General features: G+C 36.7%; 3 long non-coding RNA genes and 1 pseudogene across 17 annotated transcripts in view; 1 reads left to right on the top strand and 3 right to left on the bottom strand.

The window, feature by feature from the left end:
* The window catches only part of LOC138833133 (uncharacterized), a 43,281-nt gene extending 37,371 nt beyond the window's left edge, over positions 1–5,910 (bottom strand). For 13 of the 14 annotated variants that reach the window (XR_011373801.1, XR_011373795.1, XR_011373799.1 and 10 more), the window contains exon 1: positions 5,737–5,910. This is a non-coding gene — a long non-coding RNA (uncharacterized lncRNA). Of the gene's footprint in view, positions 1–4,161; positions 4,217–5,736 lie in introns of all 14 variants that reach the window. The other variant, XR_011373800.1, reaches the window with a different exon arrangement.
* Positions 3,983–13,628, top strand: LOC138833135 (uncharacterized). The gene is made up of 3 exons (XR_011373812.1): positions 3,983–4,234; positions 11,640–11,724; positions 12,877–13,628. It is a non-coding gene; the product is annotated as an uncharacterized lncRNA (long non-coding RNA).
* A 1,313-nt stretch (positions 13,629–14,941) lies between these two features.
* Positions 14,942–24,870, bottom strand: part of LOC138833134 (uncharacterized) — a 28,170-nt gene continuing 18,241 nt past the window's right edge. The window contains exons 3-4 of one of the 2 annotated variants that reach the window (XR_011373811.1): positions 15,118–16,323; positions 14,942–15,018 (exon numbers count right to left, since the gene is read on the bottom strand). This is a non-coding gene — a long non-coding RNA (uncharacterized lncRNA). Of the gene's footprint in view, positions 16,324–24,870 lie in introns of both variants that reach the window. The other variant, XR_011373810.1, reaches the window with a different exon arrangement.
* Positions 16,829–16,926, bottom strand: LOC138833136 (U6 spliceosomal RNA; annotated as a pseudogene).

Raw genomic sequence — 24,870 nt, 5'->3', positions numbered from 1 at the left:
GCTTTACAATGTCGGTGTGGGGGGGAGGGGGGTATAATTGGGTGGGGGGAGGGGGGTATAATTGGGTGGGGGGAGGGGGGAGGCGGGGAAGGGAGGTGAAGGGTAAACAAAGGAGGAGGCTGCAATGCTTGGTAAGAAATGTATGCATTATCCTGCCCATGTAATTGTAGCCCCTCTGTACAGTATGTTCTCAAATAAAATAAAATAAAAATAAAAATAAAAAGAGAAGAAACAGGAACTAAGTGACATAGGGTTGACTGTATTGGTTTATAGAATATGCAAAGTGAGAACTTCACATAAACAGAGGAAAGAGTTTCCATCCAGATATATCTTTGTCAGCTGGAGACTTGACAGGTTAAGATAAACTTAACAGATCAATGTCTCTTCATCCTAATTGGAACTGAAAAAAAACCCAGTAATAAATGTTTACCTATCTACCAGGTCAGCACAGGCTACACACAGGAACTCAGAGTCGCCTATATCATAAAACAGTGAAAAAGCTATTTACTACAGTTTGGGGAGGTCCTTTATCAATTTTATGCTATTCTAGTAATGGCTTAATCTTTTAGCTTTGCATAAAAGATTTAAAACTGCCTTTTGAATGACCATCTATTTCACAAAGATTCCAGAGTTTAAACTTTTCACCTCTGGCTGCACAGAATGAATCAGTAGTACCTGAAATTTACTAACCACTTATAAACTAGGTATATGGAATGAAAGGGTACAGAATGTAATGCAACACAGGCAGGTTTCAGCAGCTCAGCGTGACATTTAGCCAGTGATACAAATTAAACAGCTAGGTGACATGGAAAGACCTAAACGAATCTAGCAAGGTGCTTATTCTTAAACCAAACAGAAGGAAGTTTGTCAGGTGAACGAACACAGCAACACTGTTATTTCAGAGGTCAGAAGGCTTGCTGTCCAAGCACCAGCTATGTCTGTACTTTCTAACATGCTTAATGCATGATACACACCACTATGTGCACAAGTACACACACTTACACACACACACATTGAAAAACCAGTTGCTTTCATTCTAGTAATTTTTATCTTTAGATGTTCTCTCACTTATTCAGAGTATTCTGAACTGTAAGAGACTTGAAAGCTACTATATTATCTAACAGAAGAAAGAAGAAAACTAAATTCCCATATCTTGGTTCTTTCACTATATTCTCAGAAGGGGATTTCGATATATATAAACATAAACTGCAGACTGTGAGTGTCCTGTAAATGTACAAGTCATTTTTACTTTCTTTCTTTTTTTTTTGGTCGGTCGTGGGGCTTGAACTCTGGGCCTGGGCATTGTCCCTCAGCTCTTCAGCTCAAGGATAGCACTCTACCACTTGAGCTACAGCACCACTTCCATATATATACATACATATACATATACATGTATACATATACAACATATGCATGTATATACATGTTATATATTATGTATGTATATCTACATATATGTTGCATGTGTTATATACATGTATATATGTTATACATACATGGATATATGTTATATACATATATACATGCATGCATAAACGTGTGTATATGTGCATACATACATAAACATGTGTGTATATACACATATATACATGTATACACACATATATACATATACATATATTCATACATCTATATCTTCTCCTGAAGTTGCTTTTTAATCAAAAAAAATGTTTAGACTTCAATTTTGTTAATTTTTTTGAAGAACCAACTCTTTGTTTTGTTGATTCTTTCTATAGTTTTTTTGGATTCTAATTCATTTAATTCTAATTTAATTTTAATTATTTCTTTCTGTCTACTGGATTGGGGATTATCTTGCTGCTCTTTTTCAAGGAGGTTCAGATGTCTCATTAAATTGTTGGTTTCAGATCTCTCCAATTTGTTGATGTAGGAACTCAGAGCTATAAACTTGCCTCTGAGTACTGCCTTTCCTGTGTCCCAGAAGAGCTGGTAATTTGTGTGCTCATTTTTGTTGAATAGCATTAACCTGTGAATTTCCTTTCTAATCTCTTCCATGACCCACTCATGATTCAGCAGTGTGTTGTTCAACATCCATGTGTTACCGGACTTTCTTTGGTGGCTTTTGGTGTTGAGTTCTAATTTTATTCCCTTGTGGTCTGAGAGAATGCAAGGAATAACTTCAATGTTTCTGAATTTAGACAAGTTTGCTTTGTAGCCTAAAATGTGGTCTATTTTAGAAAACGTTCCATGTGCTGCTGAGAAAAACGTGTATTCTGATGCGGTTGGGTGAAATATTTGTTAGATGTCTGTTAAATCTAGTTGATCTATGCAGTTGTTTAGATCTGTGGTTTCTCTGTTGAGTGTTTGCCAAGTTGATCTATCTAGTGAGGAGAGTGGTGTGTTAAAATCCCCAACAATTAATGTCTTTGGATCTATGTGGGATTTGAGGGAAAGTAGTGTTTCTTGGATAAATTTGGGTGCTCCGTTGTTTGGCATATAGATATTTAAAATTGTAATATCCTCCTGAAGGAGAGATCCCTTAATTAGTATGTGGCAACCTTCTTTATCTCTTCTCACAAATTTTAATTTTAAGTCTATTTTATCTGATATTAGGATTGCAACTCCCGCCTGTTTATGGGGGCCGTTTGCTTGGTAGATTTTTCTCCAGCCTTTAACATTGAAAATGTGTTTGTTTTTATGGGCAAGATGTGACTCCTGAAGGCAGCAGATAGAAGGATCTTGTTTTTTAATCCAACTAGACAGTCTATGTCACTTAATTGGATCGTTAAGTCCGTTAATGTTGATAGATAGGACTGAGAGGTATTTGGGAGTTCCTGCCATGTTATCCACCTTCTTGGGGGCTGCAAAAACTGGGTTCTTCCTATGGTTCTTGGATTCTCAGTTTGGGTGCAGTGTCTTGGCCTTTTTTGTGGTCTTGCTGGTTTTCTCCTCACTCCAGTTAAAATGGCAAAAATCAAGAACTCTAACAACAACAGATGCTAGAGGGGATGTGGACAGAAGCGAACCATACTGCATTGTTGGTGGGAGTGTAAGCTTGTTCAACCACTTTGAAAAGCAGTATGGAGGTTCCTCAAAAGACTTCACATAGAGCTCCCCTATGACCCAGCAATCCCACATTTGGGCATTTACCCAAATGCTCACAAACAAGACCACACTAAAGCTACCAGCACAACTATGTTTATTGCAACATTATTTACCATAGCTAAGATATGGAACCAACCCAGATGCCCCTCAGCAGAGGAATGGATCAAGAAAATGTGGTATATATACACAATGGAATTCTATGCCTCCATCGGAAAGAATGGCATTGCCCCATTTGTTAGGAAATGGAAAGACTTGGAAAAAACTTATATTAAGTGAAGTAAGCCAAGCCCAAAAAAACATAGGTCCCATGGTTTCCCTTATTTGTAATATCTAGTATATGTATGAGTGAAGCAGAAAAGGTCAGATAATATGATGTGAGGAAAATGAACCCTTAGATATGTATTTTAATGTTTTTTTCTTTCATCCATTTGTTTCTAATGCATATATAAGATTATTTCTTTGTTGCTTTGTATGTCCCTCCCCCACAGTATAAACCCTGCTTTCACTGTATTTGATGTCGGTATAGTTTGTGGAGGGGAAGGGGAAAAACAAGTTGTTTAAATAAGGATACAGGTGGACCTGTTGCAACAATGAGAAGTACAAGTCGTCATGTAGAAAACGAACTTTACAACTTGGGGGGGGGGAGAATTGGGGGGAGAGAGAGGATGGGTATGGATGGGAAAGGTAAACAAAGGAGGAGGCTACAATGATTGATAAGAAATGTACTCACTATCTTACCCATGTAATTGTAACCCCTCTGTACAGTATTTTCACAATAAAAAAATTAAAAAAAAATTTGGACTTCAAAGATTGCAGAGGCGCACCTAGGAGCTAACTGAGATATCATGAAGAAACCAGTTTTAGTGTTCCAGTGAAAAATCCAAGGCTCAGAGTCACCCAAGTGAGCCATCATAGTACAGAGAGTTTGGCCAGAGAGGAAAATTTCAGGCAGCCTGTTTAAGGAGGCAGATTTGAGCATACACCAGTGACCGAGGTGGCAGTGGCTGTGGCTGCCAACATAACAGTAGACCGAGCCTGAGGAAAAGGTGACAGAAACAGAGTGCAAGCAGCTTCTATTCACTACCAGTCTGAATTTACCAGGAGCAAAAATCTTCATCCTGCTGACCACAGATGGACGCAGATCACAGATAGCCTGAAAAACCAAGGGAAGGTAAGTACCCAAAAAGGCATTCCCATTCCTTCTCACAAAACAGAGTTTGGAAGGTAGCTCTTCCCCTATCATCCCAGAAGAATGTCATCTTTCATATTGGCAAAGACGGAGCCAGGGCAGCCAGTAGATACCTCAGGCCTTAGAATTAGACACTGCTGAGCCATTCAACAGTGCAAAGCAACCCAACCACTGGCACTCAGCTCCATACTGGGGAAAGTTGACCTTTCCAGATGGGGGAAGGACCATCCAAGGCAGGGCAACTTTCTTCACAGAGTAAACAGAGCCAGAGGTGGCCCCACCCTCTGCGGCATGGCAGCAGCAGCTCTCCATGCTGCAGGATGTTAAAAATAAATAAATTCAAAACTGGAGAGTAAGAGAAAAGTCCAGGACTAGATGCATTCACAGCTGAATTCTACAAGGCCTTTGAAGCAGAACTCAATTGATACTACTCCAACTCTTCAATGCAAATGAAAGTTCACTACTAATCTCATTCTAGGAAGCCTGCACAACCCTCATCCTCAAAACAGACAGGGAATCATCAAAGAAACAGAACTCAAGACCCATTTCTCAGATGACCATTAATGCAAAACTACAAAATCCTGGCCAATCAACTTCAACAATTCATCAAAAAAATCATACACTATGATCAAACAGGATTCATTCCATGGATGCAAAGTTGGTTCAATATACACAAAACAATAAATGTAATACATCACATCAACAGGAGCAAGGATAAGAATTACATAGTAATCTCAATAGATGCAGAAAAAAGATTTGACAAGATCCAACACCACTTTATTAAGAAAGCTCTGCAGAAACTAGGAATCCATGGAATGAACATTCCTCAATATAAGAAAAGCTGTGTATGACAAACTTACATTATAACTTATACTATAACTAGTATTATACTTAATGGCAAAAGTAAAGCCATTTCCTCAAATTTCAGGAAGGAGACAGATTGTCCACTCTCTCCATTCCTCTTCAGTATAATATTAGAATACCTAGCTAGAACAATAAAACAAGATGCAAACTTTAAGGGGATCTAAATAGAAAAACTCTTCCTCTTAGTAGATGACATGATCTTGTATTTAAATAATCCCCTAGACTCCACCCTCAAGTTATTCGAGCTGATCTGAAACTTTGGCAAAATGGAAAGGTATATAAATTAACCCTCAAAATTCCGTGGCTTTTCTGTATGCCAACAATGAGAGTAACCCTATATCCTCAAATAGTTATACTTTCTTTCTGTTAAAGCAATCAAACTCCTCTCATTGCTCTTTTGGAAACATGTATATATTTCCGTAGTCAGTCTACCATGAACACTACAAGTTACTTCTACTGAATTATAACTCTCTACATACGGAGCAATATTTTTCCATCTCTCCATTCCCATTCCTAACTTCTATTTCTTATAAAATCACTGTTCTATTCTCAATTTCTGAACATTTAAGTCCTACCACGAGTGAGATTATGCAGCATTTGCTTTTTTGTTCTTGCCTTACCTCACTTAACATGATTTCCAAAGGTCACAGTAATGTCAGCATCAAAGGCCAACACTGTTCCAACCACAATAGAAAACAGTTCTATTCGACGTTCTAAGTAGGTGAGTGACTAGTGTCCCTCCATAGAAAACAGTCACAGCTTCTGGTTCTAAACCTTTGAAAGGCAACTGTAGCCAGAGAATAGGATGAATTAAGCAGTTAATAAAATTTAAAATCCCTACCTAAGTCCTAAGTAACATATTAACCTCAGATTCCTAATTAGAAAATGCATGGCTTGCAATAAAAGCATTTGCTATTAATGAATGTAAATTAATGCAACCAGTTTAATAATGTTTAACTATTGAAACTAATATTGAAACATTTGTTTGCCCTCTTTCTTCACAAGTTAATAAAAAACCAAGTAAATTAGAGCACTGTGACATATCTCAATTGAAGAAAGAAAATCCTTCCTTTTAGAATGACGGATTAATGAAACGAATTAAAATCAACCTCAAAGAAATTATGAGTGAAGGGGCTGGGAAGGTGGCTCAGTGGTAGAGCACTTGCCTTGCATTCATGAGGCCCTGTGTTCGATTCCTCAGCACCACATAAGCAAAAAGAAAAAAGCCGGAAGTGGCACTGTGGCTCAAGTGGTAGAGCAGTAGCCTTGAGCTGAAGAGTTGAGGGACAGCGTCCAGGCCCAGAGTTCAGGTCCCATGACCGGACCCTCTCCTCCCCCCCAAAAGAAATTATGAGTGAAAACTATTGTCTACACTACTCTAGAAGACAAAGCCAATTTCAGTGTAGAACTTTTCTGGCATACAAGAAATTCTTACAGTCTCACTGAATTATTTCACTACTATAATATCCTAGGTGTTACATATAGAAGGCACATAGGATGCGTATACAAATAAGAGATGGTGTTAATAGTCCTGTAGTTAGACTTTTCTTCATGTATCCCATTTCAAACACATCTATCCTCAAAACCTTACCCATGGCTGCACATTGGTGGATATCCATAAAGTAGGCAAATAGCTCTCAAGAAAATTCCACAGCAAGGTCAGACTATGCTCAAGAAAACTCTTAAAACTCATTTTAATAATATTTTGTTTCATTTCTCCTCAGTACTATTTCCAAGTTCCTTCCAAAATTTTCCCTTGTCCTTTGATTGTCACCTAATTAAAACTATTAGTTAATGCACCTAATTCTACGTTTACGAGCCTATAATCATAAATTTAGAAGAGATGTTATAGATGTTCAATACATTTTCCTAAAATTGAACTACACACTATGGAAGCAATAATATCAGGGAAATCTCTAATCTTTTGCCAACCTAATTACTTCCTCAATGTTCTAGTGTCAGACTATTTTGAAAGAGCTATATAATCCATTCCCTGAGAGCTTCTATCTACTGATTGAATCTTGCCATTTGAAGCATATATCGTGTTCTATAACTTTGTTTTCCTAGAGTTTCAGAAAACATAAAATTTTAGCTTCGTTTCCTATAGCACAATAGGAAATTTCTTCCTATCTTGATTTCATTCCTCTGAATATTCTGAGACAACCTTATACTTCTTCACTAAAAGCTATTGTTGGGTTGAACCTGATGCCATCCCTTTCACCTATTAGACTCATTTTTGTAACTTGAGTGCACATTTACTGTATGGGTAAGCCCAGGATATTTTTGATACTTGGTGCTAAGTAAAATTATTCTGCTCCACAGTGAGTGAGATAGTTAACAGTTCTAAATAGAGAATATAACATTTACCTCTACAAAATTTAGTCATTTCATCCTGTTCAAATTTCTTGAAATTCAAATTCCGTAATCCAGCATTAAAAATATAAGTAAGTCACTATTTAAACTTACGGAGTTAGATTTGCATAAATAGGTAAAACATTCGTGTGTGTGTGTGTGTGTGTGTGTGTGTGTGTGTGTGTGTTTTAGAAAACATTGGTTTTCTGTGGTTTTTGCCTTTTCTAAAAGTCCATTATATATGTCTAAAAATACTATTTTTAAAAATACAATAATAAGTAGCTTTCAACTGCTATGGATCTTAATATTAAGACTCTATTAGCCTTTGAAATTCTAAATTTAGTCACATATTGTTAATCTAACAAAACTATGTACACCTTCTTTGGAATTAATCTATGAATTAGCAGAGTATGTCAACATATATAGAAATAAAATTAGTTCTATTATTAACTTCATCATGTAAATCATATTAATGATTACAATGTCATGTTCAATTTCAGAAGACACATATGATTTTTGGTAAGATTCTAGAAGTCGTTGATAAATACTCAACAACCAGCATAAAGTCTTCATGCTCTGTGCCAAGCAAGTAAGGTCTAGTTAAAGTGTGATGGGAAGAGTCAGAGTACAATATATCCTAAAGCCATCCACAGCAATTCAGAGCCAGTAAGTCCCCCAAGATTATTCATTTTTTTTGGTGGGGGGAATCCGGTCATGGGGCCTGAACTCTAGGCCTGGGCACGGTCCCTCAGCTCTTCAGCTCAAAGCTAGCACTCTACCACTTGAGCCACAGCGCCACTTCTGTCTTTTTTCTTTTTGCTTATGTAGTGCTGAGGAATCGAACCCAGGGCCTCATGCATGCAAGGCAAGTGCTCTACCACTGAGCCACCTTCCCAGCCCAAGAATATTCATTTTTTATGTCTTAAAAATAACCTGAATTTCAATGGCTTTGCAGTATCCCACTGTATTTGATTTCAACTAGAATTTATGCCTGAAAACTCTTAACTTCTAGTGTTAAAACATGTTAGTTTTATGTACCCAAACATTTTCTTAGTGCTCCAAATGAGGAGTTCTGGTCCTCTGACCTACCCCATGAAAAACATTGTGTGGTCAAATAAGCAGAAAATCTATTCCTTTTGGGTATCTATAATCCTCTTTGTCTATAATCCTCATTAGCTTTCTGTTTAAGATGGGTAGAACATTCCTTAACTCACCTAACCATATTAACTTTCCACAGGCTACCCTCAACATTTATTAACATTTCACTGACCTACAGAAACGTGGGGAAATTTTTACTTCTTTTCTTTAGTTATACATTTATCCCAGTAATATTCCATAGAGCTTTGTATTTCGTATTTTAAATTTGTCCAGATTTGTGAAGAAATCCCTCCTATTCCTTTAAGACCCTCTAAAGGTTAGATGCACATACTATTTCTTTTCTAAAAGAAGTTGGCAATATAGGTGGGAAAAAGAAAGTTTAGTGATAATCCTTATCATCTGAGACACTGAAGATCTTTAATTACTTGGATCTTTCTAACATATTCAGAGAGACTCAGAAAAGACATCAAAACGAAGAGGAGTCACCAATACTTTCTGGAAGTCCCTTAAAAGCACTAAAACCCTCATTTCTGTTTGGCTAAGAAAAATTCCCTTTCTCATTACCTAAAATGCTTGACCAACCTTACCTCTCTGAAATGAGGTTCCCCCCCCCCTTTTATTAAAAAAAAAACAGTCTGTTACAGATTATTTTGTTTTATTATTTGTAGTTTTTTCCTAGCTGTTCTGAAAGAAAAGGAATTTCTAAAACCATAGAGAGCTAATGCTATTTTTTCAGAAGTACACAGCAAAGAAAAATGAGTTTATAAATAAAAAAAATGTTTTGACAGGACATGTAACTTCAAATTCCAGACTTGTTTAGAGCTTGTACAAAGTTTTTGATAGACTGATAGAATCAAAAGATGGTAAAATTCTTTAAATGACTCTATGTGTGAAAGGATCCATTTGAGAAAATAATCATAGGTTAGCTGAAGAGGGGGGGAAGGAACAAATATCGAGAGTTCTTTTGGACTTTACCCTGAAGCAAGCCAAGTAAAACGAAATGTTTAATGAAATCTGTCTAAATCCAACCAACACATGCAGAAAAATGCCAAGAGGTCACTCACCCGGAGATACTACTAATGGTGGGACAAGTAAAGCAAAGGATGGACTTAATTCTGGGGTGATTTGAATCATAGCCACAATTAAAGCTTCAGTACCATGTCAAATACATTTCAACACTTTAAAATCCTTTGCTTGCATAAAGGTTTTCAAGTCAACTAATGACTAATGACTACGTGGAACAAAAGCAATGTATGAGAATTGCAATTATCACCACAACAAAGGAAAGAAAGCATAGGTGATATTAATGACCCACTGTACAGAACTCACATTAATTTATCTCCATGAGTAAATGAAATAACTCCTTAAATGTGACTCCCTGCCAACATTCAAGCTCAATGCAATCGATCTTTCACACTGTAACCAGGGGAACCTTACAAACCTCATCATGGTTATTTCCCTACCTAAATAATGTCACTAGCATCCTGCTTCTCCAGAACTAAACTACAAATCACTGGTTTAACCTGAAAATCCTTCCCAGTTTCCCTTTGTCCCACCCTCTTCAGCTACATCATTTGCCCTAACTTCTCCATCCTCACCCCATTTCCACAATTTATCCAGAGCTCCACACATAATACACTTCTTAAATTTTTCATACCTGAACCATTTCATCAGCTTTCTCTCTTCTTGGATTGCCTTCCCTTCATTGCATCCCTTAGGAAATGATCTGTTGATCAAATTTATGTTCAAAGATCATTATCTCTTTAGAGGTCTTCTTTGCTCCCCTAGGTCAAATTAATGTTGATCTTCTTGTACCCACAGGAACCCCTTACAATAGATAATAAATTCTAACACATTAACATTATTAAGAAATGATTTTCTAGACATAGTTTTACTCAATTAAATCCTAACAATAACCTCATGAGGCTGGTACTATGATTATTATAATCAATTTTCAAATAAGACAGTCTGAGATATACAGACACTGAGTGTTCTAGATGAGGTCATTCAAGCATTCGCTGACAAACACAAATTTGGATACAGTTGGTCTGTCCCATTTAAAGATTATCCCACAGTTCCATCGCTTGAGGTTCTCCTGGGATCAAGCTAAAAAGAGAATCCAGGGCTTTGTTTGACTAGAGGTTCCATGAGGCAGGAGTCAACTTCCATAGGAAGCCTCAAAATCAGGGGGAAAAAGCAGATCCATGTTCTAAAATGGGCGATTAAGTCAAGCAAACCAAAGAGATAAGATTTCACAAGCCCTCAAATAAAGAGCAAATACAAATGTCAGAAACTGGGCTCTGAAATAAATAAAAAGTGAGAATAAGTCTGGTTCCATAAGCAGGGTAATTTCTAACTCCTTATGTCCTGAAAAATGAGTTAGGAGAAGTTCTCCCTTAGAGGAAGTAGAAATAAATCTATCCATGTGCTTCAAAGTGTCAGGAAACTATAAACTCCCCCTTCAAAGCTTCTTCACTTCCCTGTTCAGGATAGAGGAGGTCAAATTTTGAACAGCTCCTCACTGGCCTGGGCAAGGTTCTCTCCCATCTGAACAGCACATTCCCCATACAGCAAAACAAGAACCACAGTCATTTATTTATAAATCATAGACTACTCAATTTTAAGATTTCTGTGCATGATGCTGGAATTAACTTCTTGTAATTGCTAAACAAGCACTCAATACTGAGCCAAGTCCCTAGCCCTCATTTATAACTTTTATCAGCTTGCTATTTGTCTTAATTGGCACTGCATTTCAGGTCAAATTTCACCAAATTTCTTCAGCAATATCCTTGTTCCCTCTGGCACCCTATTCTGCAAATTGCATTTTTCTTCACAGATTTAGTGGAAAAGGAACACATTTTTTAGGACCCTACTCAAATGCATTTTTCTTCATGAATTGTTACTTTTTCAACTTTACTGAAAGTAAGCTGATTCTCTCAAATTCCTATACACATTCTTTGTACCAATTAAAGGTATTCTCTGTATTTTTCATGTCAATAGCCATGATTGATGATTCTATTCCCAGTGCAACTACCACTAATACTAGAATCTATCTCTTTTTTTCCTGTGCTAGAACTGAGTTTCAACTCATGGCTTGGAATTCTCAAGTTCTCAGTTGACCATACCTTCACTTCCAACATTTTTCTGATTAGTTGAAGGTAAGAATCTCACTGATTTTCCTACTCCAAACCCCTCTTGAGCAGCTAAGCTTATACATGTGAGCCCCCAGAGCCTGGGTTCACTTCTTAAGAATATGCTATGGGGGCTGGGACGGTGGCTCAGTGGTAGAGCGCTTGCCTTCCATGCATGAGGCGCTGGATTCGACTCCTAAGCACCACATAAGCAAAAAGAAAAAAGCTGGAAGTGGTGCTGTGGCTCAAATGGTAGAGCACTAGCCTTGAGCTGAAGAGCTGAGGGACAGCAATCCAGGCCCCAAGTTCAGGCCCCACAATCAGAACACCCCCCATCCCCCCAAAAAAAGAATGTGCTATGTGCCTTTACATATAGTCACTTATTCAGCAACCTGAAATGCAGTTGTTGTTTCATGTCAGTAAATAAGAATAACTTTGAAAAACTATGAAATAATCTTTTGCTGAAAAGACATATTCTTTTTTTTTGGGGGGGGGGTCCGGTCATGGGCCTGAACTCTGGGCCTGGACGCTGTCCCTTAGCTCTTCAGGTCAAGGCTAGCGCTCTACCACTTGAGCCACAGCTCCACTTCAAGCCTTTTTCTTTTTGCTTATGTGGTGCTGAGGAATTGAGCCCAAGGCCTCAAGCATGCAAGGCAAGCGCTCTACCACTGAGCCACCTTCCCAGGCCTGAAAAGTCATATTCTTATCCTTATTTTATAAACAAGAAAACTAAGATACTAAATTATTGACAATCTTGTCAAGTTGACACAGCAGTTAGCCGTAGAGATGTGAAGTGACTCCAGGCCTGATTTCTACATACAGTTATACTTACTGTGTGCTGACTCACTTTTCTTGTCTCCATGTAATAAGGCTAATATCATGTGAACATGGACTGAAAGCAGAACAAATTATAATCAGTAGAAAATGAGTCTCTCTTCTAAGCTGAGGCATTTTAGAGTACAACCCTGGAAACCACAAAAGAAAGAGCCTGGATCTAAAAAACACATTACACAATGCAGATGTGTTTTACATCAGACCTTCAGAAAGCAAAAGACAAACCAGCGATGATCCCTTAGTTCTCTAATTTGTTTTTCTTGTTGTCAATGCTGCTATAATAGAGACTCTCAAACCTAGTTTCTCAACTCTAACTCTACTCCAACTTCTCATTCAACATTTCAGAGTATTTTTCAGCTAACACAGGCAGAAGAAAGAAGAGAAGGAAATGAATACAGTAAAGGCTACTAGCTTCTTCACATGGAAATAAAACAACAGTGAAGCAATCAGATAGAATATGTGAGGAACTCATGGAGAACCTCACAAATCCTATAGTACCTCAAGTGTAATCTCAGATTCCACAAGATCATCTCAGAGTAAGAGAAGAGGACTGAATGCAAACAAGTTATGCAGTTGTCTTACTCCAACAAAAATCTTTTCTAGTCTTTCTACCTATACTACATTTACATATTAGTTTCATTTCCTGTGTATCAGGAAATCTTGTCTAACATTGGAATACAGAGACTAACATTGGAATACAGACTCTAACATTGGAATACAGGAGTCAGAATAGCTTTTAGAAACAGCACAAATTCATTCATGGACTTCTTTATTTCAGTTTCTATAATAGTAGGCATTATCCTCTCTACTGCCTTTCCTATGCATTGGTCATAATAGATACACTCTTTCCAATACTATTAAATTTAGAAATATTAAATGTGTTTTCCTCCCTCCAAGCAAATTCACCATAGCAATTTACACTACTCACAAAAACCCAAATATATACACATTAGTTAATGGCAGTATTTCTCACAATGGTGAAAAACTAGAAACCTCAGTGTTCCACACTAGTTATATTATTGTATTTTCTATAAAAGATTATTTCATAGTGTTTTTAAAGTGATTCTTCTTTACAGACATGAGACAACCACATTTCAGGCTTGTGAGTAAAATTGTAAATTACAAACATCTGTATTTTGATTCTATTTATGTGTGTGTTTGTATATATGTCTGAGGACTATTTTGTGTATGGAAATAAAGAAGGCATAAAAATCTACTTCAGAATTTTAACAGTTCTTTATTATTGATAGGTTTTGAGATGCACTTCACTTCTATACACTTCTGTGTTGCTTCTGTTTTAAATGTTCATATATCTTTGTGTATATATATATATATATATATATAAAGGTATATATATATATATATATATATATATATATATATATATATATATATATATATGGATTAGAGATATAGCTTAATGACAGTGCTTATCTACCATGCTTAAGATACCAGGTTCAATATCCACTAGCACAAAAATCACAAATGTAATACAGATTCATATTGGGAAAATGTTTAAGCTGTATCTTAACTGCCACTTTCCAGCACACCAAAATTTCATTCAATGGATACACTAAGTGAAATAAACTAAGGTTAGCAATTTAGTTTACAGAGATCATTTCTACCTAGTTTCTATAATCAGAATGTTGCCTGTTATTACTCAATCTATGATGAAAATAATGAGGTTTCAAAAGTACATTCAGAGTTAATTCTTTCACTTCAGATTTCAACATTAAACCATCAAGGTAGATTCTACATATAGACCATAATTCCAATGAAATCTTGGGTAAAAATCTTGTTGCAGAATGAGTTCCTAAGTGATAATGGTTTTCTCTTTCTGACCACATTTCCAATTTATGAAGTCATAAATGTAACAGTACCAGAAATCTTACTGGCTGTCAAATAAAGAAAAAATAAGAGAGGCTCTAAACTATATTTGTTAACACACCAAGCAGTATATCAGACAAGATATTGTAAAATAAGATCTATACTTTAAGCCTCTTTTACCAGTTAAAGGATTTTTTTCAAATAAGAAAGTAATAGACAAAATACACCATCAAGTTTTCTATTTTAAAATCTAACCACCAGAATTTACCAACTAAGATTGAAAAATAGGAGAATAAACAGGAAAAGGTTCTAAAATCCTATTGGAACAATAACCTGTGATATCACGGGTTATTCCACCAGAGTATGAATGAAGTTTGATTTTAGGGCTAGCCCATCCATTAAACAGATGCTACATTAAACTTAAAGTTGCTTAATAACAAAGTATTTGTGTCATTGGCTATTCTGGTTAAATACACACTATGTTCATTATGGTTAAAACAATAAATATTAATTTGTACTTTAAGTCATAGTTCAGTTGGTTGCATAGCTATTCAGGAAAGCTCTCATTCATCTAAATGGTGACTTACAGAGACAGGATTCTTCCATATTGCAGTTTAACATTTGGAATATGTAGTTTCCAAGGTTGCCACAGAACAGATGCTGGGGAATAAAATACAGGATTTTATGGATTGAGCTGGAAATTGCATATACCATTTACAACTATGTGCTGTTGTCTAGAATTTAACCATATTATTTTACCTTGCTCCAAGAAAGGATTGAAAATATAGTTTATGTACCTAGGAAGACAAAATGGATTTGTGAACATGAGGAATGCTGCTGTAGTTTGATGTTAACTGTTCTTTTTATCTTTGTAGAACATATTAGATACTATGGTAATTTCTTTCCTTTTCTGTATGCCTCAAACTCATGTGGCAAAGGAACACTCACTGCTCTAAAGTATAGACCTAAAAGTTATCTCCAGCTTCTCCCTTTCCTCAGTGCTCCCACAGTCATCAACATTCCCGTGGCTCATTTTTTTCAGCCTATTCCTTTATCACCAGCACCACCAGCTCACGTGTTCAACTAGCCTCTCCTGGAAAGAAATCTCTGCCTCCACTCTGACCTCAACCACAATTTTCCCACCCCATCCATTGTCACTTCCACCAATGCAGAAACAATAACAAATCTTTCTTATCCTAAGACATATTACCACTCTCCTTACCTTTACACTTCAGTAGGTTTACTTCAGGCTCTATAAACTGAGACAACTAACTTTTTGATCCTTTTGCTCAATATTATAGTTTAACCAGTTGTATTATATTCTGACTCCAGGACGTCTTTACTGTCTATATTTTGCTGCACCCTACTTTCCAGACTCTTGTTCTCTATTACTTAAACATATGCTTCTGTGGCAGAAAAACAAACATTTTATTCTGCTGAAAATTTTCAGACTATTTTCTTCTAGTTTCAGGGAATAACCAATAAATTCTCATCATCTAAATCACCTATCTCCATAATGGCACATCAGAATTTCTTGATCCTAACTGTAAGTTGGTACTTACTGTTGAGCCTTCCTCTATGGTCACATTCTCCTTATTCTCCCCAACTTCTAGTAACTACAATTCTATTCTCAACTATGACATCAGCTTGGATAAGGTGGGGAAGTGAGGGTGGGGACGTTTTTTCTTTTCATCTTCTCATGACAGTTAACATGATATACTGAGTTTTATTTTAGAAAGGTATATTGTTTTGACTAATAAACCAAAATTAATAAAAAGATAATAATGATAATAACAGTGATTTGAAGAACAAAACTAAAAAATCAGTGGCTTGACAAAAGTTTGTTTCTTCTCTCCTAAAGTCCAAATTAGGTATTCATGATAGTCAAGCAGCTCTTCTCTTGATGTAGGAATACAGATTCTGCCACGGATTCTGCTTAACTTTGATATTTGGCTTCCAGTGTCACTAGTGCAAGAAGAGAAAGGATAATGATTAGGAGAGTTTTGTAGATGAGGCCTGAAAATAGCACATATCATGGGACTGACAATATTACATGGCTAGAACTCTTTTACATGGCTACACATAAAAATCAAAGTAAGGTGTGAACTCAAAGGATACTGGATCTGAAAAATAGCTTTCCTTTAACTATTTTCCTATCACTCCAGCTCCTTCCTCCTCTGCATATTTCTAGTATTTTCTAGAACCTTCCTGATATGCTGCATCAAACTCTGAACTGGACTCTGTTAAATATCTCACAATATCTCCTACAACTACAAAACTGCTCTGCACACTAAATGAGTTCCTTACATATGGACTAAGGAGACAAACAATAATCTCTTAGGAGCTATTAAAGTATATATAGGCATTTCTTCATATTCTAAGTGGTCCCAGACTTCTAGAAATAGAGAGTTTGGCTCTACACATTTTATTATTCCTTTCCTTGCCATATAGATATACACTTGCAATATTTTAAAATATGAAATGCTTTAGCAATTTGTTTGTCATCCTTATACAGGAGACATGCTAATCTCTGCATCATTTTGATCTTAGTATACAGTATATGTTGCTGTAGCAAGTAGTTGATATTGCTTTCTATTGCCTTCAGCATGTTGATGCTCTAGTCAGCCCTTCTTTACTGTTTCTACAATATGCAGCAATGGATTCTACAACATATACAATCAAATAAATACAATCTCTAACAAATGTAATTATTCCATATTATATATTACATTGTTATATATTAATGTAATTACTAACATATATTTGATTATAGTTTACAAGAGAATAAATAAATGCGAAATTGTTCATGCTGTGGCCCCTGGGAGCACTTGTTCACTTTGCTGATGCCCATCCCTAAAATAATATAAACTTGTCTTCTTTCCTCTCTTCCTACCATTACCATGTGTTCATTGAAGAGTATTTAATAAATGAAGTCATCTAAGAATTCTAACCAAATCTACAATTTTATCAGCAATTCACCTTTATATTATCCCAATAAATCAAGACAGAAAGAGATGAAGAAGAAGAAATTAGAGAGCTAAAGAAGTCTTAAAAGTGTGGTGGATATTAAAGCAGATAGTTGTGACAGAGCTATGATAGACTTTTCAATAGCATCCTAGTTAAACCATGACAAGTCTATACATCCCAAGAATTTCATAATGCCTCTTCTTTAAACACAACATAAATATGGAAACATACATATAATTGCATCAAATCAACTTCATGAAGAAATAATATGGCTTGTCAGAGGTGTCTATCTGAATAGCATTGAATAGAGGCACAAATCTATTTCTAAAAGGAAACTAGAAGAATAATTCATGTATTTTTTAAACAAAAGTGGTAACAATTTCCATGATAAAGGGAAAAATACTTCAAATATTTCCAAGAATATTAAAGTCCATGGGCTCAGTCAAAATTTCTATGTACCAAAATCAATATCATTGTATAAGATAATGTTTGTAGAAGTTGTCATTTTAATTGACTTCTGTTCCCTTGGCCATTATTTTTATCATCACAGTGATTAAGGTGCTTTGAACTAAATGTTAATTCAATGTAGTCTGAAATGAAGCAGAACAAAATTTCTTTAAGCCACACTGACCGCTAGAGACACAAGATTATAAATATGCTGGAGTAAAATAAAAATGCATCTCAACAACATCAACATGAGTAAAATGGGTTTATATTTTGTCACAAGTAAGCACAATAAACTGAACTGTATGTAATACTCCACTAAATATACAGCATTGCAAGTTATTAAAATTTCACTGCAAAGACAAAAAGACAGAGGCAAAGAGAAATAATCTAGACCAAAAAAGACTTTGCAACAACTGAAAATGCCCAACTTTGCAAACAATTGAAATGTATGTACCGATTCAAGCCAGCCCAGGCAGGAAAGACCGTGAGACTCCTATCTCCAATAACCACCAGAAAACTGGAAAAGGTGCTGTAGCTCAAGTGGTAGAGCGCTCACCTTGAGCTGAAGAGCTGAGGGACAGCACCCAGGCCCAGATTTTAAGCCCCACGACTGACCAAAAAAAACAAAAACAAAAAACTATTTTCCAATTTGAAAAGCAACAACAAAATCAAAAAGAAATCTACATTAAATTTACCTTTTAAAAATCCTCTATTAGCCAGGTGCTGGTGGCTCTTGTCTGTAATCCTAGCTACGTCTGTAATCCTAGCTACTCAGGAGGCTGAGATCTGAGATTCATGGTTCAAAACCAGTCCAGACAGGAAAGTCTGTGATACTCTTATCTCCAATTAACCACCAGAGAACCAAAGTGGTGCTGTGGTTCAACTGATAGAGCACTAGCCTTGAGCTGAAAAGCTCAAGGACAGCATCCAAGCCCAGAGTTCAAGACTCATGACCAAAAAAAAATCCTCTATTATTATATAATTAAACTGGTTCATAGAGTACATCACTGGTAAAGATGGTTATATTTGGTGTTGAATGTCACTGTAACAAAGGATAACAAAGTGAGCAGCTTGCAGCACACACACAGAAAAATGAACACTCTCACAGTTTTGGAGATTAGAAGGCTGAAGTCAAAGGTGTCAGCAGAACTTTGCTCCTCCTGCTTATTTCTAGCTTTTGTGGTGGCCATGAACTTTTCACATTCCTTGTCTTGCACTTTACCACTCTGATATCTTCTTCTAGTATCTTCTCTCTGCATGTATCACTTTATTTGTCTCTTTCCTTTTAAGGATGCTGATCATTTCTGATAAATGTACCACTCTACTCTCATGTTAATTTTAAGTAATACTACTTCCAAAGAAGGACATAGTCTGAGATACTAGGTTAGCACTTTATCATACTTTTGAGAAGCATACATTTAAAAATGATGATATCAGGCAGGCACTGGTGGCTCACACCTGTAATCCTGGCTACTCAAGGGGCTGATATCTGAGGATCATGGTTCAAAGCCAGCATGAGCAGGAAAGCCTGTGAGATTTTAATTTCCAATTAACTACCGGAATTGGTGCTATGTGCCGGAACTAGCCGGCAACGAAAGGAACTCCTGATTTAGGGGGCGAGGACGGAAAAATAAAGACATAAGACAAAGGATGGGGTTGGGAGGTCTGCAGCTCAAGACTGCAGCCCCGTTTATTTTTAACTCTCCTTATTTATACTATTAGAAGTCAAGAGGTAACCTAAGGTCACCATAGTGCAGAAAAGCAAGAAAAGTCTTTAATAAAAACAAGGGTGCAGAAAGAAACAAGACAAGGTCAACTGATAGAAAGTAAAGAAAATTCTACAGACATAGCAAGGCAAACCCGGACACCTGGTGTTATTCATGAAAGCCAGGTCCTTGTATGTGCCTTCAAGTGAGCACAAGGGTCAAGATGACCTTGGAGTTTTACTGTCGGCTCCCAACAGCTATGGGTCCAAATGATGTAGTGCTAGCCTCAAGTAAAATAATCTCAGGGAAAGCACCCAGGTCCTACGTTAAAGCCCAAGACCAGCAAAACTAATGATGATACCTATCACTGATTATGGGAAAATACATGTGCAGAGAAACCTGACAGATCTACTCTAATAACAACAGAGGCTGGAGGGGATGTGGACAGAAGGGAACCTTACTACATTTTTGGTGGGGGTGTAAACTTGTTCAACCACTTTGGAAAGCAGTATGGAGGTTCCTCAAAAGACTCCACATAGAGCTCCCCTATGACCCAGCAATCCCACTTTTGGGCATTTACCCAAATATTTACAAACAAGACCACACTAAAGCTACCAGCACGACTATGTTTATTGCAGCATTATTTACCATAGCTGACATATGGAACAAACCCAGATGCCTCTCAGTAGATGAATAGATCAAGAAAATGCGGTGTATATATACACAATGGAATTCTATGCCTCCATCAGAAAGAATGACATTGCCCAATTTGTTAGGAAATGGAAAGACTTGGAAAAAATTATATTAAGTGAAGTAAGCCAAGCCCAAAGAAACATAGGTTCCATGGTTTACCTTATTTCCAATATCTAGTATATGTATGAGTCAAGCAGAAAAGGTCAGATAAGGTGATGTTAGGAAAATGAACCCTAAGATATGTATTCAAATTTTTTTCTTTCATGTGATTGTTACTAACACATTCATAAGATTATTTCTTTGTTGCTTTGTATGTCCGTCCCCCACAGTATAATCCCTGCTTTCACTGTATTTGCTGTTGGTATAATTAGTGGAGGGGAAGGGGAAAAACAAATCATTTAAATAGGGATACAGGTGGACCCATTGCAACAATGAGATGTACAAGTCGTTATGTCGAAAACGAACTTTACAACTTTGGTGGGGGGGCAGCGTGGGGAGGATTGCGGGGGCGGGAGGAGGATGGGAAGGGCTGGGAAGGGGAAACAAAGGAGGAGGCTACAATGCTTGATAAGAAATGTACTCATTAATTGTAACCCTTCTGTACAATATTTTCACAATAAAAAAAAGAAGAAAAAAGAAACCTGACAGTTCTAAAATAGGAAACAATTTGGGCATGATGGCACTCACCTGAAATCCCAACTCTGGAGGTAGAGGCAGGAAGATGAAGACCCATAGACCAGCCTGTTATTAGTAGTTGGACATCATCAATAATACAGATAATAACAGATTCTAGTATGGATGTGAGTGAATAGTAACTCTAGTACAATGTTAGTAAGAGTGTAAACTTTTTCAACTACACTGGAAAACAATATGGAAGATCCTCAAAGAACTACAGTAAAATCCAGCAATTCTATTCTTAAAGATTACAAACTAGGATACAGTAAAGTCACTTGCACAACCATGTTTATTGCAGCACTGTTCACCACAGCCAAGGTATGGAATCAGCCCAGGTGGCCCTCAATAGATGAATGGGTAAAGAAATTTATATAACTAAATTTTACTTATCCTTTAGAAAGAATAATATTGTATCATTTGCAAAAAAATGGAAAGACCTAGAAAATATCATACTAAAAGAAATCAGGCTCAGGGAGTCAAAGATGTATGTTTTCTCTCATATATGAAAGCTAGAATTCATTTATAAATATAAGTAAACATCTTCAATGTTATGCAAATATACACAAATGTATCAGCCAAAATCTGGTAGAATCAGGAATGAACTCAGAGTGTAATTGCTAAGAAAGGCTGACTCACAGTCCAACAAAATAAACAACAGGAAACGAGTATTCAAAAGTGAAAAGGATCAAAGAAAGGGAGCTAGACAAATGAAGAACAGGGAAGAATGCAGTCATAAAATTCAATGTTTATCTTACAAAACTGAGAAAGGGGTGAAATTGGGAGGGATGGGGGAAATGATGAAATGGATAATATTAATCAAGATGCATTGTACTCATATATTGCTTTGTTGAACGGCAATTCCTTAACACAACTACTTTAACATACTAAAAATACACTAAAAATAAAATATAAAATAAACATAAACATAAAAAGAAAAGTAATGTCATTTGTCAAAGTGGCATTTATAGGACAGAATCTATGTACTGAGTTTATCTCTTGCAGAGAGTAGAGTTGCACTACAATGTATTACAATAAAAATTATAACACTTAAGGTTGGTCAAGTGGCTTAAACCAGCTCCTTAAATATTGCTAGTGAAGGTGGATATGGCCCAAGGTAGATATGTTCCTGTGTAGTACAGACTGGGATCCAGAACCAGTGCTTTTTGAAGTCCTGTAGTTAATAATAATGAAGAAACTCAAGTTCACATTCTAACCTAAAAAAAAAATCAGTATTTTTATTTTCCCCTTAAGTCTGGTGACGAGAAGGAAACATAAAAACTAAACCTGGAAGATATTTTCTTGCCAAATAGCAAAGAAGTTATCAAAGATTACTGACATCAAACCTGACTGAAGTAGCTCATGTCTGTAACCCTTACTACTCATCAAGTTGAGATCCAAGGATCATGGTTATAAGCTAGCCCACCCAGACAGAAAATATCCATTACATACACACACACACACACACACACACACACACACACACACACACACACACACACACACACACACACACACACACACACACACTCACACACACACACACCAGAAAAATCCATGTCACATTTACCTCCAATTAACATCACCAAAAAACAAGAAATGGTGCTGTGGCTCAAGTGGTAGAGTGCTAGCCTTGAGCAAAAATGCTCAAGGACAATGCTCAGGCCCTGAGTTCACGCCCTCGGACCAGCTCAAGAAGTAAAAAAGTACTAACATTGTGTCATGGGGATTCAGGAGCAAGTAAAGGACGTGAAGTGTGCAAAGACTACAAAATAAGCACATCAATAAATATAAATGGATTAAGATACATCAAATTCATTTAAATCTCAAGAGATCCTGTGATATTCAAAGTTATTATAGCTAAGGGTCTCTGCAGAAACAAGTGATAGATGATACATAGATAGCTAGATAATTAGATAGACAGACAGACAGACAGACAGATAGATAGATAGATACATAGATAGAATTTAAAAATTACTATAAAAGTTCAGATAATCATGGAATCTTAGGAAAATGAAACCTAAGATATGTATTTAAATGTTTTTTTCTTTCATGCTTTTGTTTCAAACGCATTTATAAGATTATTTCTATGTTGTTTTTATGTCCCTCCCCCACAGTATAACCCCTGCTTTTACTGTATTTGATGTCGATATAATTTGTGGAGGGGAAGGGGAAAAACAAGTCGTTTAAATAAGGATACAGGTGAACCCGTTGCCACAATAAGAAGTACAAGTTGTCATGTCGAAAACGAACTTTACAACTTTGGTGGGGAGGGAGGATTGGGTGGGGGACGGCAGGGGGAGGCTGGGAAGGGATGGGAAGGGGAAACAAAGGAGGAGGATACAATGCTTGATAGAAATGTACTCATTACCTTGCTCATTAACTTAACCCTCTGCATATTTTAAAATAAAAAAGATTTAAAAAGAAAGAGTCGCATGAGGTTGAAGTAGCTGAGGGACAGGGCCCAGGCCCAGAGTTTAGGCCCCATGACTGAGCAAAAAATATATCAAAATAAAGAAAAACTAGAAAAATTGTTTTTCCTAGTCTTTCTTTCTTTTGATATATTTTTTGTCAGTCATGGGGCCCTAAACTCTGGGCCTGGGCCCTGTCCCTCAGCTCTTCAACTCATGAGACTCTTTTTTTAAAAATACTTTTTTATTTTAAAAATACTGCACAGAAGGGTTACAGTTACATGAGCAAGGTAATGAGTACATTTCCTATCAAGCATTGTTACCTCCTCCTTTGTCTTTCCCCTATACTCTCTTCCCTCCCCACCTCTACAACTACACTCTCCCCTTCTCTCCTCCCCCCACTCCCTGCCTAAATTGTAAAGTTCACTTTTCAACAAAGTGTCTTGTGCATCTCATTGTTACAATGGGTCTACCTGTATCCCTACTTAAGCATTTTGTTTTTCCCCTTCCCCTGCCCAAGCTAGAGAAGTGTATAATCAAGATGCAGAGCACGGACAACAAATACTGTGGGGGAGGAACATACAAAGAAACAAAAAGATAATATGGTACATTATAAATATGTTAGAAACAATAGCAAGAAATAAAAAACCACTTTTGTCCCAATCTTGGGGTTCATTTCATTTAACATCGTCTTATCTGGTCATATTTACAGAGGGGATGAGGCCAGAAGGGAATCCTACTGCATTGTTGGTAGGAGTGTAAACTTGTTCAACCACTTTGGAAGTAGTATGGAGATTGCTCAAAAGACTCCACATAAGCTTCCCTATGACCCAGCAGTCCCACTTTTGGGCATTTACCCAAATGATCACAAACAAGACCATACTAAAGCTACCAGCACAACTATGTTTATTACAGCATTATTTCCCATAGCTAAGATATGGAACCAACCCAGATGCCTCTCATTAGATGACTGGATCAAGAAAATGTGCCTCCCTCAGAAAGAATGACATCACCCCATTTGTTAGGAAATGGAAAGTCTCTGAAAAAATTATATTAAGTGAAGTAAGCCAGGCCCAAAGAAACATAGGTCCTATGGTTTCCCTTATTTGCAGTAACTAGTATATGTCTGGGACAAGCAGAAAAGTTCCAAAGCTATGTACATATGACCAGATAAGATGATGTTAAGCAAAATGGACTCCAAGGTAGGGACACAAATGTTTTTATTTTTCTTTCTTGCTAATGTTTCATGAGACTCTTAACTGCAATTAATCATAGAACAATCTGGAAGTGGCACTGTGGTTCAACTGGTAGAGTGCTAATCTTGAGCAAAAAATCTCAGAGACAATGCTTAGGCCTTGAGTTCAAGCTCTATACCCAATAAAAAAAAAGAGGAGGGATATGATAAGATTGGGGTTTGAATGCAAGACCCTGTTTGTGTTTTCTTTTTTATAATTTTTTATTGTAAAAATAGTGTACAGAGTAGTCACAGTTACACGAGTAATATAATTAGTACATTTCCTGTTGAGCATTGTTACCTCCTCTTTTGTTTTTGCCCTACCATCCCTTCCTTCCTCACCTCCCCAAATTCCCCTTTTTCCCCCTCTAGTTGTAAAGTT

Source organism: Dipodomys merriami, unplaced genomic scaffold, assembly GCF_024711535.1.
Source record: "Dipodomys merriami isolate MVZ:Mamm:240054 unplaced genomic scaffold, mDipMer1.0.p SCAF_2008, whole genome shotgun sequence".
Taxonomy (NCBI): domain Eukaryota; kingdom Metazoa; phylum Chordata; class Mammalia; order Rodentia; family Heteromyidae; genus Dipodomys; species Dipodomys merriami.
Note: the sequence above shows the minus strand (reverse complement) of the source record. Positions and strands in the feature narration are given on the sequence as shown.